This window comes from Mobula hypostoma, chromosome 19, assembly GCF_963921235.1.
Source record: "Mobula hypostoma chromosome 19, sMobHyp1.1, whole genome shotgun sequence".
Taxonomy (NCBI): Eukaryota; Metazoa; Chordata; class Chondrichthyes; order Myliobatiformes; family Myliobatidae; genus Mobula; species Mobula hypostoma.
The window spans coordinates 50,739,979-50,755,874 of NC_086115.1; the positions used below are offsets into that span (position 1 = coordinate 50,739,979).

The 15,896-nt window shown below is 40.5% G+C and overlaps 1 protein-coding gene across 1 annotated transcript in view; it reads left to right on the forward strand.

Moving 5' to 3' along the window:
- Positions 1–15,896, forward strand: part of chst15 (carbohydrate (N-acetylgalactosamine 4-sulfate 6-O) sulfotransferase 15) — a 214,197-nt gene that overhangs the window by 91,844 nt on the left and 106,457 nt on the right. The window contains exon 3 of the mRNA XM_063071865.1: positions 11,949–12,096. The gene's annotated coding sequence lies outside the window, so the exon portion shown is untranslated. The remainder of the gene's footprint in view (positions 1–11,948; positions 12,097–15,896) is intronic.

Here is a 15,896-nt window from a genome sequence, read left to right on the forward strand (position 1 = left end):
CAGTTAGGAAGATGGGAATCCAATTGTAGAGGGAGGTACAGAGGCCCAGGTTCTGTAACTTATCAATCAGGATTGTGGGAATGATGGTATTAAATGCTGAGCTATAGTTGATGAACAGCATCCTGACATAAATGTTTATATTGTCTAGGTGGCCCAAGGCCGTGTGAAGCGCCATTGAGATACCATCTGCTATTGACCTATTGTGGGGTTAGGCAAGTTGCAATGGGTCCAGGTCCTTACTGAGGCAGGAGTTCAGTCTAGTCATGACCAACCTCTCAAAGCATTTCATCACTGTAGATGTGAGTGCTATTGGGTGATAGTCATTAAGGCAACTCACATTATTCTTCTTAGGCACTGGTATAACTGTTGCCTTTTTGAAGCAAGTGGGAACTTCCACCCTTAGCAGTGAGAGGTTGAAAATGTCCTTGAATACTCCCACCAGTTTGTTGGCACAAGTTTTTGAGCCTTACCGGGTACTCTGCCAGGGCCTTCTGCCTTGCAAGGGTTCACCCTCTTTAAAGACAGCCTAACATTGGCTTCTGAGATAGAGATCACAGAGTCACCGGGTGCAGAAGTGATCTTCACACCTGCAGTTATATTCTCCCTTTTAAAGTGGGCATAGAAAGCGATGAGTTCATCTGGTAGTGAAGCATTGCTGCCATTCAGGCTATTGGGTTTCACTTTGTAGGAAGTAATGTTCTACAAACCTTGCCAGAGTTATTGTACATCCAATGTTGTTCCAACCTTGTTCAAAATTGTCTCTTTGCCCTTGAAATAGCCGTCCGCAAGTCATACCTGGTTTTCTGGTGCAGACTTGGGTCGCCAGACTTGAATGCCACCAATCTAGCCTTCAGCAGACAACGTTCCTGGTTCATCCATGGCTTGTGGTTTGGGAATGTACAGCAAGTCCTTGTAAACACACAGGTTTTAATGAAATCGGTAACAGGTGATCAGCTTGGAGACAGGTGGTGGAGTCAAGACTGGAAAGAACTCTAAAGCATGAAGCCAGTGTGTGAAGGAATTTGATTTAAAAGGGCTGGTGTAAATTTGAAGATGTCATGAGAAAACAAAGGAAACTTGAAATCTCCAATATCTACATTGCCTTGTCTTTCGAGTCTGATCAGAGTTGCTTTTGAAATTTCACATTGAGAACAGATAGTCTTTGAGCTATCGTCAAGGGATGGACAGGAAAAAGTTTTGAAGAGTTAATTAGAACTTCTCAGATTAAAGACACATGGAAGACTATGGTCACCCATGTCATACAACACGGCACATAATAATGATGAGTCTTTGAAGAAAGTGACAGATGAAATTAAGGTCCACCAAGTTCATTCATTATCTAGGTAACAGTAGACCAAACCTTTGGCAATCAGTAGATCTTGGGCTTATCAGTTTACTGTTGTGGGTTAGAGTGTATCAGAGGAGTTAGAGCCCAAGCTTCATGCCATAAAAGAGAGCAGGAAAGCAAAGGCTAAAAAGGAGGGCAAAGGGACACAGAATGCTGGAAGGCTAATAAATATTGCAATTAAGATCATGATATTCAGCAGTGTGCCAAATACATAATTTCAGTCCATAGAGACTGTATGGTAAATGTTTTGTGCTAGGTATGTATAAACTGCATGTTGCACACAGATGGTATTAAAAAGATGGGGAGTCAAACCCCTTAATAAAATCTTTTCACAGTTCTGAAAATAATTATGTTAATGGAACAATTCTACAACAGGATGCCAGGTAAAATGTCTGTGAAACCTGCATGAAGAAGTGTTTCACTCAAATCACAAATGCCTGAAGCAGGCATTTCAGGTCATATCAATTACACTTTATTTGGTAGACAAGAAGGTTAAAAGATTGAAACAGTTTATAATTATTCATATTTAGAAATATAAATATGTATTGCTGTAGGTAATCAGCTAACTGCCTAAATGAGCAGTTGCTTGATAGTACGGTACACCCGTGTGTTACTGAGGAGTTGCAATCCTAGAAAACCATCCATATTGCAGTATTCCACATTGTGAGCCATCAACAAAGAATTAAAATCTTTTGCTTCTTTTGCATTTTGTACTTACAGTGTATTCTGTTTAATTGGTACACATTGGGTCCAGTACATTTTGGCCCAATTAAGCAGCTGCTCCAGTTAGCCGAAGATTCATGGAAATAGTTAAAAGGTGTAAAGAACATAAATTACTGTTTAACTGAGTAAAAATATACATATTTAAATGAAATACAGAACAAATTAGAACACTACCAATACAACTACTGTACAATAAAACAGTGGATTAATTCCTAATAGTTATCACCAGAGGAATTAATCCAGAGTATGCTGCGTTTAATTGACTGTAAGAACAAAATCAGCAGAGACATGTAGTGTAGATGATGGACTGCCTTCATACAATGATTTTGATGACTGCATCTTCCAAATCTTCATTAAAGGTTAATTTATTCATTTTAAGGTTAATTAATTATCAATGTATGCAATTCTGAAATTCTTCTTCTCCAGAGAGCCACAAAACCAAGAAAGAAAAGAAAGGCAGCATGAACATCAACCTCCAAATCCCTCCTCCCTGCACAAAAAACTAACAATAATGGAAAAGGAACATCGACCTGCAAATCCCTCTCCCTGGCACACAAAAAAAGTGAGAAAGATCAGGTGAAAAACACAAAATATAAATGTTATCAGACTGAAAAAATGTCTGTAGTCCAAATCCATATCCAAAATGCAGAAAACCTGGGTAATGTTCTCCAGGCATAGCAGTAGCAGTATCATAGTACCTCTATGATCAAAATGCAGGCAGCCGGTGCTCACCGTCCACATTCACCTCGAGGTTTCAATCTCCCTCGTCACTTCAATCAACGGACAATGGAAGCTTTAATCGGTGACATGGAGTCGAACATTGGCTCACAGATTTCTCGCCACTAGGTTCGCGCACACAGTCTCTGCTTTCTGGAATCCTCTCAGAAATTGCAGAGCACTGAAACACCCAAACACTTTCCAAATTGCAAATCACAGGTTCCAGCAGTTCCAGAACTACATTCAAGATGAAAAACAAGAAAAAAGAGAGAGAGAAAGAAAGAAAGAAAGAGGGGAAAATAAATAAATAAGGGATGGGATCTATTTATTTATTATTATTTTTTCCCCTTTCTTTTTCCCTCTCTCTTTTTTTTCCCACTGTCCCTCTCACTATAACTCCTTGCCTTCTCTCCATCTTCCTCTGGTGCTCCTCTCCTCCCGTCCCATGATCCTCTCCCTTCTCCAGCCTTGTATCCCTTTTGCCAATCAACTGTCCAGCTCTTAGCTCCATCCCTTCCCCTACTGTCTTCTCCTACCATTTCAGATTTTCCCCTCCCCCTCCCACTTTCAAATCTCTTACTATCTCTTCTTTCAGTTAGTCCTGACAAAGGGTCTCGGCGGGAAACATCGACTGTACCTCTTCCTAGAGATGCTGCCTGGCCTGCTGCATTCCACCACCATTTTGTGTGTGTTGCTTGAATTTCCAGCATCTGGCTGATTTCCTCGTATTATTGTTGATACTGTAGCGTGGATGAAAGCACTGGAGAGACAGAGTTACTGGTAGATACTGTGATGGGATCCTGAAGTAACCCTATGAACTGTGCTTTTGAAAAGAGAGAGAGAGAGAGAGAGAGTTATTTACCACTGACATTTTGTTTTAAAAGAGAGAGAGAGAGACGAAGACTAACTGTTGGACTGTCACTTTAAGGAACAGAAAGAACTGGTTAACTGTTGGATTTCTGCTGAAATGGAGATAGCACTGAGCATCTCATAAGTTGCTATGGTGACTGAAGGCGGTGTTATTTAATGGACATTTGATGTTATGATTTTCGGCAGGTTGTTGACACTTCCTTCAAGGATTTTTGCCTGCTTGCATTTCTTCACAGAGAGAGGAAGGAGGGATTATTTGAATGACAGTTGATGCTCAGCACGGGAAGACAAAATAGGAGGTCAGATGATACAGACCTCAGACACATGTTTGGACACTGAATGAGCATTGTTGTGCCCGCAGAAAAAGTGGGTTTTGGAGGATCGATCAGGCGGATCGATCCATCGCTCTTGCAGTGGAAAGAGGAAAAGGATTGACTGGTGGGGAGTTGTCCATGTGTTCACCCTCACCTGGGGGATAGCTCCACCACAGAAAACCGGTCCCCTTTGTTAGTGTCACAGTCGGTGACTTTTAAAGGATTTCGAAGGACAATGAGAAGATCGATGGCGTCAGCTCACCTGAAGACTCAAATCTCTCCCTTTCTCTCTCTCTCTCCATCACTACTCAACTCAATACCACGAACTGAACTGAACTGAACTTTACTCATCATCGTAAGACTGTATCTTTTTACCCCTAGACTGAAAGAAGCTTGGTTTTTTATATATATATTTCCACACTTACTGATATACTTACTTATATATATAATCATTGCTAACCTGTTAGATTTATCTACATTTATATTACTGTATTGCGTAGTTACTAATAAATATTATTAGTTTATAGCAATACTGGACTCCAGAGTGTTTTCCATTTCTGCTGGTTCTTTATTCCCGTCACGGGGTTCGTGATAATACAAAGCAGCTTCTTTATTCGACACGACAAGGTACAGCAGGCATCATACGGACGGAGACGCTTTCGGTGGAAAGGTCTGTGAGCCCAATGTGGGCTTGATATTTATATGCTAAACACAAAGGACAATTCCTATTTACCAGGTTGTAGACAATGCTTCCTTTTGAAGCTACCTACAAAACATCACACCTTCTGACTTCATCCTTTCCTCCTGACGCTCTCATGTCTGGGTTGGTACTCACAGCCTTTAGGAGTGCAAGTTAAATCCACAATACATTTACTTGGTATTTTATGTGCTAACATAGGACAATTCGTATTTATAAAGCATAGATAATATTGTCTTCGAAATTACAGCATCTGGTCAAACTACAGCGTCAGCAGCGTCTGGTATTCATAGCTTTTAGGAAATGCATTGTTGTGAACTCAATCCACAGTACTTTGTCAAACAGAAGACTGGTGGCCGAAGTCATTTAAGTGTAAATGAATCATCTACCCAAAAACTCACTCTAACAGATACCTTCAAATTCTTCAGAGTTGCCAAATTATTGAAGCAGTGAAATAGTTTCATTATCACTCATAGACATTTCTGGCATCTCTAAACCTGAATTCTTGAAACCACAGTCAGCAAAACAGTTCTGTATTGTCTTGCTGCTTATTTCTTGCTAACTGACAGTGAGAAAAATCACTGCTTCTTGAACATAAACATGTGCAACTGATGCTATTTAAAAACTATTCACTCAAAGCACAGTGTAGAGTCTAATGGCCATGCAAGTGCGCGTCACTGATGCTGGTTAGAAGCTGCTTAGCAACAGTCTCCTGTCCCATTTACAGACATCCTACCCTGCAAAAGCTCATTTCAGGGAGGTAACACCATCAATTTGTGGGAGACTCCCGGAACTTCCGGGAGAGGTGAGATGTCTGAAATAGAGTAGCTCCTTAGCAGCTGGCCAGCTAGTTTAAAGAACGTTAGCTATGCTAATGAACGAATGACACCTGTTAAACTCACCTCAACATGTCTTTTACAGTCTTAACCCACCATGGGCAATAGAAGAGCCACTGGTGCAAACAGTGCAGCGAGCAACACTGTCATTATTTTTGACCCCTATTAGGCAGGGGTACACTTTAGTGTAGTCTGGGGTGACGTACATTTTATATTTTCTTTTTCTGGAACACTCTGCCATGGTGCGCGCTCTCTCTCTCTCTCTCGCTCTTTCTCTCTCTCTCTCTCGCTCTCTCTCGCTCTCTTGCTCTTTCTCTCTCTCTCTCTCATGGTCGCTCTCACGCTTGCTCTCTCCCTCTCTCACTCCCTCACTCGCACGCTCTCAGAAGATTGATTTTGGGATATTGTATATAATTTGCAGGCATCAGGGAGCCACTATTAATATGCGGGCGACTCCCGGAACTTCCGGGAGATGTGGGATGTCTGCAATTAAGCGGCATAGTGTCCCAAGTAAACAAAGGTAATCCCAGCTATTTTCTTGATTAGTTTTTGTTTTTAAAGATTTGTCCCAAATAATCACTTCTGCAATTAACCGATGGTTCAATTAACTGAAAACACTGTATTTAGTTTTTCTTTCTAACATAAGTTCTGTGAGGAAGATTTTTTATTCCACATCAATAATTTTTTTGTCAGTGATTTGTGAACGCATGGGTGAATTTCCATTGTAATACAAGGGTATACTGTGGATCCTTTTTATTTACAATATTGTGAAAAAGGCTTAGGCACATATATATAGCCACAGCTTTTGCACAGTGCTGTATTTATCAACGTTGAGCAGAGAAAGAGTTTGTAAATCTGGCAGGAGCAAAGGATGTTGGGAATGGTGAGGATGAGCACCGCAGGAGCGGTGTGGAACAGGTGGGAAAGAAGGAGTGTCAGGGATGGGGGGGGGAGGTTTGTTGTGGGTGCAGACACACCCAACCCCGAGGCACCAGGTAAGATCATTTGATTCCAAATAATTGATTTACTGATCATTATAGAATGTCTCTCAGGTGCTTCCCTCTCCCTTCCCCTTTTCTCAACCATGATTCCCCTCTCCTTGCCCCCTTCTCAATCTCTGCCCAAAATAGAGACCCATATCATCACTCACATATGCCATGAAATTTGTTTTTTTTTTGCAGCAGTACAGTGCAAAACATAAAATTACTACAGCACTGTGCAAAAGTCTTAGGCTCTCTAGCTAAATATATGTGCCAAAGACTTTTGCACAGTACTGTATATAAAGAGAGAACAGTATACTCTGTATAAGTGTATATTTAGGAACTAAATGTTCCATGGGATATAATGTTGATATGTCATTTTACTGGAAATTTATATTAAGGCAGCAAGTCTGAAGAAACTTATAGACATTACATTGGTATCAAGTTTGGGACAGTGTTTCAGGCAAAGTTAATGCTGTATGACATTGTGAAAATGTTGTGCATCTCAGAACAGTCATATTAAAACATTGAAGGTGCTCAGATGTACTTTACAGTAATAAAAGCAGAAGCTGGAAGTACTCAGAATGTCAGCCAGTATGTGCAGAAAAAGGAAACAGAGTCAGTTTCAAGAGCCATTGATCTTGCCTCATTCTTTATAAATATGATCCTCAGCAGAAACGTCAGAGAAGTGTTAGATAGCATCTAAGTTAGACAATCAGTTTCCTTCAGGTGCCTGGGTTGACACAGTAGTGGGCATCTACCAAGAAACCTCAGGTTTACTTGTATTATAGTTCTTCTGGCAATATGCAAGAAATTGAGAGTTAAGATACCAATGATTTTTGGCAATGTTATCTGATTCATTTTTCAGTTTCTTTGTGCCAAGAAAACTACTTAAAATACATTGGAAAAGTAGTTTTGTTTTAAACCACATCAAAATCATTTAAGGTATATTCCCAGATTTAAAAGCTAGTGTACTGTATTGATTTTTTTGAGGTCAAGGATTTTTGAGAAAAACGCAAAATGCTGATAGGAAAAAAGGCAACTGAAGGGCAAATGAAGCATTAATTTTGAAATTAATGGCCCTTTTTAGTTTCGTGCGTAAAGTGATGGATGAGTATTTGCAAGGAAGTATCCAATTTTAAAATGTTTTCTTAAATCAATTAATTTCTTTCTCTTTAGAAAATGCACCAGACCCTACTAAATTTTACATGGAATATGTTGGTTGTTGAAGTGGTTACAAAGACTATTGCAGATTCGAACATTTCTTTCTTCTCATTGCATGGTCAAGCCTTTAGCTGCGGATCCATGTACTAACTGACTTTAACTCCAGCGAGCATCAGTACTGGAGTATGAACTCTGCGGAAAATGACGAGTTAGACAGACAGCAGAGAATTCTAGTTGAAAAAGAATATAAAGGATGCCAGAGCACCAGGAATAAGATGTGACACACAAGTCCTCATAGATGGATCAGAAGTGGAAAGAGTGAGCAATTTCGAGTACCTGAGTGTCAACATTTTTGAGAATCTATCCTGGGCCCAATGATGCAGCTATATTTCATTAGGAGTTTGAGGAAATTTGGTATGTCACCAAAGACACTCACAAATTTCTACAGATGTACCATGGAGACCATTCTAACTGGCTGCCTCACTGTCTGGTATGGGGTGTGTGTGTGTGGGGGGGGGGTGTCTACTGCACAGGATTGAAAGATTCTGCAGAAAATAATGAACTCAATCAGCTCCTTCGTGGGCAGTAGTCTCCATAGCATCCAGGACATCTTCAAGGAGCAATGCCTCAAAAATGTGGCATCCATCATTAAGAACCCCCATCACCCAGGACTTGTCCTGTTCTCATTGCTACCATCAGGAAGGAGGTACAGAAGCCTGAAGGCACACACTTAATGATGCAGGAACAGCTTCTTCCCCTCTGCCATCTGAATTCTGAATGGATATTGAACCCTTGAACACTACCTCACTACTATTTTGCATATACATATACACAGTGCTTATAAAAAGTATTCACCCCCCTTGGAAGTTTTCATGTTTTATTGTTTTACACCGTTGAATTACAGTGGGTTTAATTTTGCTTTTTTTGACACTGATCAACAGAAAAAAGACTCTTTCATGTCAAAGTGAAAACAGATCTCTATAAAGAGATGTTTTTAAAACATTATCAAAAGTTGGCAATATTTGGGATTACCCCATCGAAACCAGGAAATATTTCTGTTTCTGCTCAACGTATGATAGCCTTTTCAACTTTATTGGCTAGGAGATCCACTTTACTGAAGTAGAAGGATTCTAATCCACCTGTTGTCTTTTATTGGCTCTCCTCCATTATGTCCTGTTTAAGTTTAGAGAAAATAAGAAGTCGGACATTTGATGCATCCTTTAAATTTGAGCAAATCTGGCAACCTTTTATTCAATATTTTCATTTGATTTGATTTATTACTCTTCCAATTTTTTTTTTGAAGTTTTAGATTTGATCAGAAAGTCTTCTTTTTTTTTTGGTCGGATCCTCAGAATGGACCGCCCAGTCCTTTTTTTTTGCATAGTGTAGTGGGGTTTTTTTTCTCCTCATTTAAAATTCAAAGTTTTTTCTTTCCTCTTCATGAACTGATAAGAGGAGAATTAGCTGTTTTCTTTTTTATTATATGTTACATACTCGCTTAACACTATGTATGATTTTGATAATGTCTATTTCAATCTGTTTGTATTGTTATTGATATATATATTTGAGATAATTTTCCTCTTGTTCGTATTTATGTTCCTTTTAAATCAATAAAAAGATTAATTTAAAAGACCAAAGTGATCTAAATTAATTATAAGTATAGAACACAAATTATTTGATTGCGTAAGTATTCACCCCCCCCCCACTTTTAATATGACACACCAAGTTATCACTAGTGCAGCCAACTGGTTTTAGAAATTACACAATTAGTTAAATGAAGATCACCGTGTGCAGTCAGGGTGTTTCAATTGATTGTTGTAAAAATACACCTGTATCTGGAAGGTCCAACTGCTGGTGCGTCCGTGTCCTGGCAAAAACGACACCATGATGACAAAAGAATGCTCCAAGCAACTCCTCGGAAAGGTTACTGAAAAGCACAAGTCAAAAGATGGATTCAAGAAAATTTCCAAGTCACTGAACATCCCTTGGAGTACAGTTAAGTTATTCATCAAAAAATGGAAAGAATATGGTACAGCTGTAATCTGTCTAGAGCAAGCCATCCCCAAAAACTGAGTGACCATGCAAGAAGGGGAATAGCGAGGGAGGCTACCAAGAGACCTATGACAACTAGGTCATGGAGGATGAGAGGTGACCTGATAGAGATGTACAAGGTGATGAGAGGCATTGATTGAGTGGATTGTCAGAGGCTTTTTCCCAGGGTGAAATAGCTAGCACAAAAGGGCGAAGTTTTAAGGTGCTTGGAAGTAGGTACAGAGGAGATGTCAGGGGTAAGTTTGTTATGCAGAAAGTGGTGAGTGCGTGGAATGGGCTGCTGGCAAAGGTGGTGGAGGCAGATACAATAGGATCTTTTAAGAGAATCCTGGATAGGTACGTGGAGCTTAGAAAAATAGAGGGCTATGGGTAACCATAGGTAATTTCTAAGGTAAGGACATGTTCGGGACAGCATTGTGGGCTGAAGGGCCTGTATTGTGCTGTAGGTTTTCCATGTTTCTGTGTAACTCTGGAGGAGTTACAAGCTTCAGTGGCTGAGATTGGAGAGATTTCTCATACAACAATTGTTGTCTGGATGCTTCACCAGTCAAAGTGTTGTGGGAGAGTGGTAAAGAGAAACCCACTGTTGAAAAAAACTCACATGAAATCTCGACTAGAATTTGCCAAAAGGCATGTGGGAGACTCTGAAGGTTCCTTGGTGTGATGAAACCAATATGAGCTTTTTGGCCATCAAGCTAAACACTATGTTTGTTATAAGCCAAGCACAACACATGATCAAAAACACACAATTCCTACCGTGAAGCATGGTGGTGGCTGTGTCATGCTGTGGGGATGCTTCAGTGCAGCAGGCCCTGGAAGGCTTGTGAAGGTAGAGGGTAAAATGAATGCAGTAAAATACAGAGAAATCCTGGAGGAAAACCTGATACAGTCTGCAAGAGAATTGCGACTTGGGAAAAGATCTGTTTTCCAGCAAGACAATGAACTCAAGCGTAAAGCCAAAGCTACACAGCTTTGTCCTGGAGAGGCCAAGTCAGAGTCTAGATGTCAATCCAATTGAGAATTTGAGGCTGGAGTTGAAAAGAGCAGTTCAGTCATGATCCTCATGCAATCTGACAGAGTTCCAGCAGTTTTATAAAGGAGAATGGGGAAAAATTGTAGTGTCCAGATCCGCAGAACTGATAGAGAGCTATCCACACAGACTCAAGATTGTAATTGCTGCCAAAGGTGCATCTACTAAATACTGACTTGAAGGGGAAAAATACTTATGCAATCAATTATTTTGTGTTTTATATTTGTAATTAATTTAGATCACTTTGTAGAGATCTGTTTTCACTTTGACATGAAGGAGTCTTTTTTTGATCAGTGTCAGAAAAAGGCAAATTAAATCCACTGTGATTCAATGTTGTAATATATATATTATTTAATTCAGTTTATTATTATTAGGTATTGCATTGTACCGCTGCTGCAAAACCCACAAATTTCACAACATATGCCAATGATATTAAACCTGATTCTGATGTTGGAATCTGATGTCCAATGCCCGTTCAGCTCAAGTGCAAGTAAATACAAAACAAGTAAGTTACTGCATTAACACCAAAAACCTCTCCAAAAACACATTGGAGATTGCTTTCAGAATACCAGGTAGTCCTTCCCCTTAATCTTGTCATTGTTGTACAGCACTGTGCATAGCGATAACAATGTGCTACTGGCAATATGCAATGCAAGCCTTGGCCTCACAATAGTGGCTGCTTAGAACATTTTTATTTTACTCAGAGATGCATTGTGGAATAGGCCCTTCCAGCCCTTCGAGTCGCACCACCCAACAACCCTGACTACCCCTACTGAACCCTGACCAATTTATGGGACAATTTACAATAACCAATTAACCTATCCTGTATGTTTATGGACTGTGGGAGGAAATTTGAGCACGTCTTCCACAGGGAGGGCATACAGAGAAATCTTACAGACTACGCTGGCATTACATGCATCTTGTGCTATTGTAATAATTTGATTACTCTTCCCACCTCCAACCCCTGCCTGCTCTTCATATACTCTCATACTGTCAATATATGGAATTTCACTTTGTTTGGAGTTCCCAGAGAGTGGTTTATCTTCTGTCAGGATGTGCCATGCTCTATACCGATAGGAAGATATACTGTTAATATGCTACGTATATATGCCACGTACATCTTCCTCATTGTATGTCTCAAAATTCATTCAGTCCTGAGCTGTTAATGTAGTACTTCTGCTCCTTTCCCTTAATCCTATTTCATTTTTGTCCCACAGTTTCAACAGCCCATCTGACTCTCCTACTTTGACACCCTAAAGCTTCCTGCCAACTCCAAGGCACTTGGCAAGAGCTTGATGACGTATTCTGCAGTTGCCTAGATCAGTGCGGTGCCTACAACTCTCAAGAAGTTTGACGTCATCCCAGGTGAAAGGTGAAGTATTGAAGGGGAACCTGATGGGGAGCTTCTTTGCTCAGAGGGTGGAGCGAATGTGGAACAAACTGCCAGAGGAAGTGGTGGGTGCGGATTCCATGGTAACACCTAAGAGAAGTTTGGCTAAGCACATAGATGAGATTGGTGATCAAGAGCAAATGATTCAAGATCAAGATTTGTTTACTGTCATTTCCAGTATACAAGTGTAAAAGAAAATGAAATAATTGTTACTCCAAATCTGATGCAGCACAAAAAATAACACAATAAGATAAAGACACCATAATTTAATAAATATAGATACATAAGATAGCTTATATACATTGATTGATTTTATGTCTGTGAGGTGACACAGGAGTGTCTGACAGGAAAGGATAAAGTGGTGACAGACAAGGAAATGATAAAGTAATGGTAGTGGGTTGGTGGGTGGAGGTGTTGATCAGCCTTACTGCTTGGGGAAAGTAACTGCTTCTGAACCTGGTGGTTCGAGTATGGATGCCACGTGGCCTCCTCCCTGAAGGGAGTGGGACAAACAGTCCATGAGCAGAGTGGTTGTGATCCTTCATGATATTGCTGGCCTATTTCCATTACTTCCCTGTAAATATGTCATTGATGGCAGGAAGTCTGGTGTTGGTGATGCACTGGCCATCTTTGACTACCCATTGCAGAGTTTTTATAAAATATAAAAAAAGTACCTGAAGGAAAGTTAAAGCAGTTGTGCAGGAAAAGGAGGGGTGATGCAAGCAAGATGCCTTGCAGACTCTGCTACAAGAGGAAACTGAAGGTCACCAGCTGTCAACATTGAGGTTAAAGCTAGTGTGAGTCAGTTAGATTTACAGGACCGAATAACAATTCTGAAGATGGAAAAGCAGCTATTGCAACACTTCAAAAAGACAAGGCAAAATTACAACATTAAGACTTCAATTTTTCTAGGAAACCAACAGCCACCAAAGAGTGGAGAGTTAACTGAAATCTATCCCCCAGAGTTTCCTACATCGAAATGTAAAGGGGAATGTGAGTATTATTATTATTATTTACACAAGGTGCTTTTGAACATTCATGATCAGAACTTCATTGGGTTTTGAGAAGTTCTGGAATAGAAGAAGGTACATTAAAGAGGTTTCAATTGCAAGGTCAGATATTTATTAGGAATGCCCTGGCAAGGCAACACTGTTTAAATGGCAAGGCATCAAAGCCAGTGCTCCCAGGATGCCCAATAATATAGAGATTACAATGTAACAGAGAAAGATGAATTGCACTGATGTTGGGCTCACAAGTTAGTAGAGAATGTGCTGAATACAAAAGTTACAAGGAAAATTTGGAAAAAAAACACAAGTTGGAAGAAGAACATAGTTGACACATGGTTAGCTTCATCTCTATCAATGATCAACTTTGAACTTTGAACATTGGACATACTTCCATGCAATCCATCACATATAAAGATAGTAGAGTTACAGAGAGATACAGCATGGAAACAGGCCATTGGCCTACCGAGACTGCATCGAACACAATCCTACTTTTAATTTCTGGACACGAGAAAATCTGCAGATGCTGGAAATTCAAGCAACACGCACAAAATGCTGGTGGAACACAGCAGGCCAGGTAGGTCGAGGAAAGAGGACCGGGTCAAAACAACAGAGACTTATGGAAAAGAGGAGTTCGGTGGGTAATAAAATGAACGAGTTCACGGGGCTAGCCAGGCATCAGAGAACATTTCGGGAGTGCAACGTTATGTGTTTCACTGAAACGGGGCTGCACGAGGACATACCCGATCAAAACTTTACCATGGACGGCTTCCAGACCGTTTGGGCTGCCTGGAAGTGCACTGAGAGCGGTAAGCGTAAAGGAGTTGGGTGCTTACTGTTCTGGTTAACAACAGATAGTGCAATCCGGGTCATATTACGGTCGAGGAATGTGTTTGTAGACCAGATATCGAACTTTTTACGGTTGGACTTCAACCATATTCCACCGAGATACAACACTGGGCAGCACGGGAGGTCGTTCCTGCCTGTGGTCATCGAACTTGCAGCTCCTCTCATGGAGGGTCAGACACCCTGAGCCAATAGACTGGTCCTGGACTTATTCTCCATCTGGCATAGTTTGCATTTTGTTGTTTGATTGTTTGTGGTTTTTGTATTGCTATATTTATGCTCTACTCTTGGTTGGTGAAGCTGTAACGAAACCCAATTTCCCTTGGGATCAATAAAGTATATCTATCTATCTATCTATAGGAAGAAGTACAGTCGAAGGGTCTCAGCCCGAAACGTCAACTGTACTTCTTCCTATAGATGCTGCCTGGCCTGCTGCGTTCCACCAACATTTTGTGCTAATTTCTGGACATTCTAATCAAATGCCCCCTTCTCCCCAGATTCTACTGCTCAGCTTTACACCAGGGCAACTTATATTGGTCAAATAATTTATCAACCTATATGACCTTGGAATGTGGGTGGGAAGTGAAGCATGCAGGAGAGATCCATGTGGTCACAAGACAAATGTGTAGGCCCCACACAGACTCTGCCAAAGCTCAGGATAGAACCTGCATCCCTGTTACTCTGAGGTAGTATCCTGTTAGCTGTGCCACCAATGTGTACCTTGCAAGGGTTGTGGGAAATCAGTAGTACCGCTCATCTGTAAAAATGCTGCTCAGTTTGTGGAATGAGAACCCATAATTTACCAGACGATACATTTAAAATTGAGGTACCTTACAAAATTTCTGAATTAGCTTTACCCTGAGGATGACCACAGAAAATGTAGTTTAGCTTTTTCAACTGTTCGAAGTTTAAAGGCTTTTAAACCAACTCATGTTTAAACTAGCACCCAATTTATGGATTTCCCAGGTAGTGTGGCTAAAATTCCAGGCCATAAACTAATTAAAGTTCACTCAGTGGATTGCAGCAGGAAGTTCTGTACTTAAATCAAACACATCCCACATCCATGTGAAAAGCCATGATTCTAAATCAACCACATAGGTTTCATTGAATATAGAGGTGTCACCTCTCAGCATGCTCTGAAATACAAGGTCAATAGAAGGGGTGGTGGTTGTAAAAGAGACAAGCTTAAAAGCTATAGTATTGAGGTAGTAGGCCATGCTTTCAGTGATAACCACGGGAGGTAACGTTTATCAGGTGTGCTGGGCAGAACTGTAGTGAGAACTTTTAACACCACTATCATTCAAAAGCGACACAGCCAGTTAATTTGTGAAATTGTATCATTCAGGAGCAGGAAGGAAATAGTCATGTGAACAGGGGACTATTGGGAAAGAAAACCAATGTCGGATGTGTCTGTACCTCTTCCTAGAGATGCTGCCTGGCCTGCTGCGTTCACCAGCAACTTTGATGTGTGTTGCTTGAATTTCCAGCATCTGCAGAATTCCTCGTGTTTGCGATACCAACGTAAAGGAAGGTTACTGTGGTTGTGTAAAGTCAGTGATCTTAATACATGCTTATTAGATTAGATAGATACTTTATTGATCCAAAAGGAAATTACAGAGTTTCAGTAGAGTTACAAGTGCACAAATATACAAATATTAGAAGAGAAGTAAGAAAGAATGAAAAATAAGTTACCTCAAACAGTCTAACAAGAGAGGAATTTCACTTACCCCGCTATAGGTTGACTTGTTATAGAGCCTACTGTCCGAGGGTAAGAATGACCTCATATAGCGCTCGTTGGAGCAGCGCAGTTGTCTTAGTCTATTACTATAAGTACTTCTCTGTTCAAGCAAGGTGGCATGCAGAAGGTGAGAAACTGTCCAGAATTGTCAGGGTTTTCTGTAGGGTCCATTGTTCTACCACAGCCT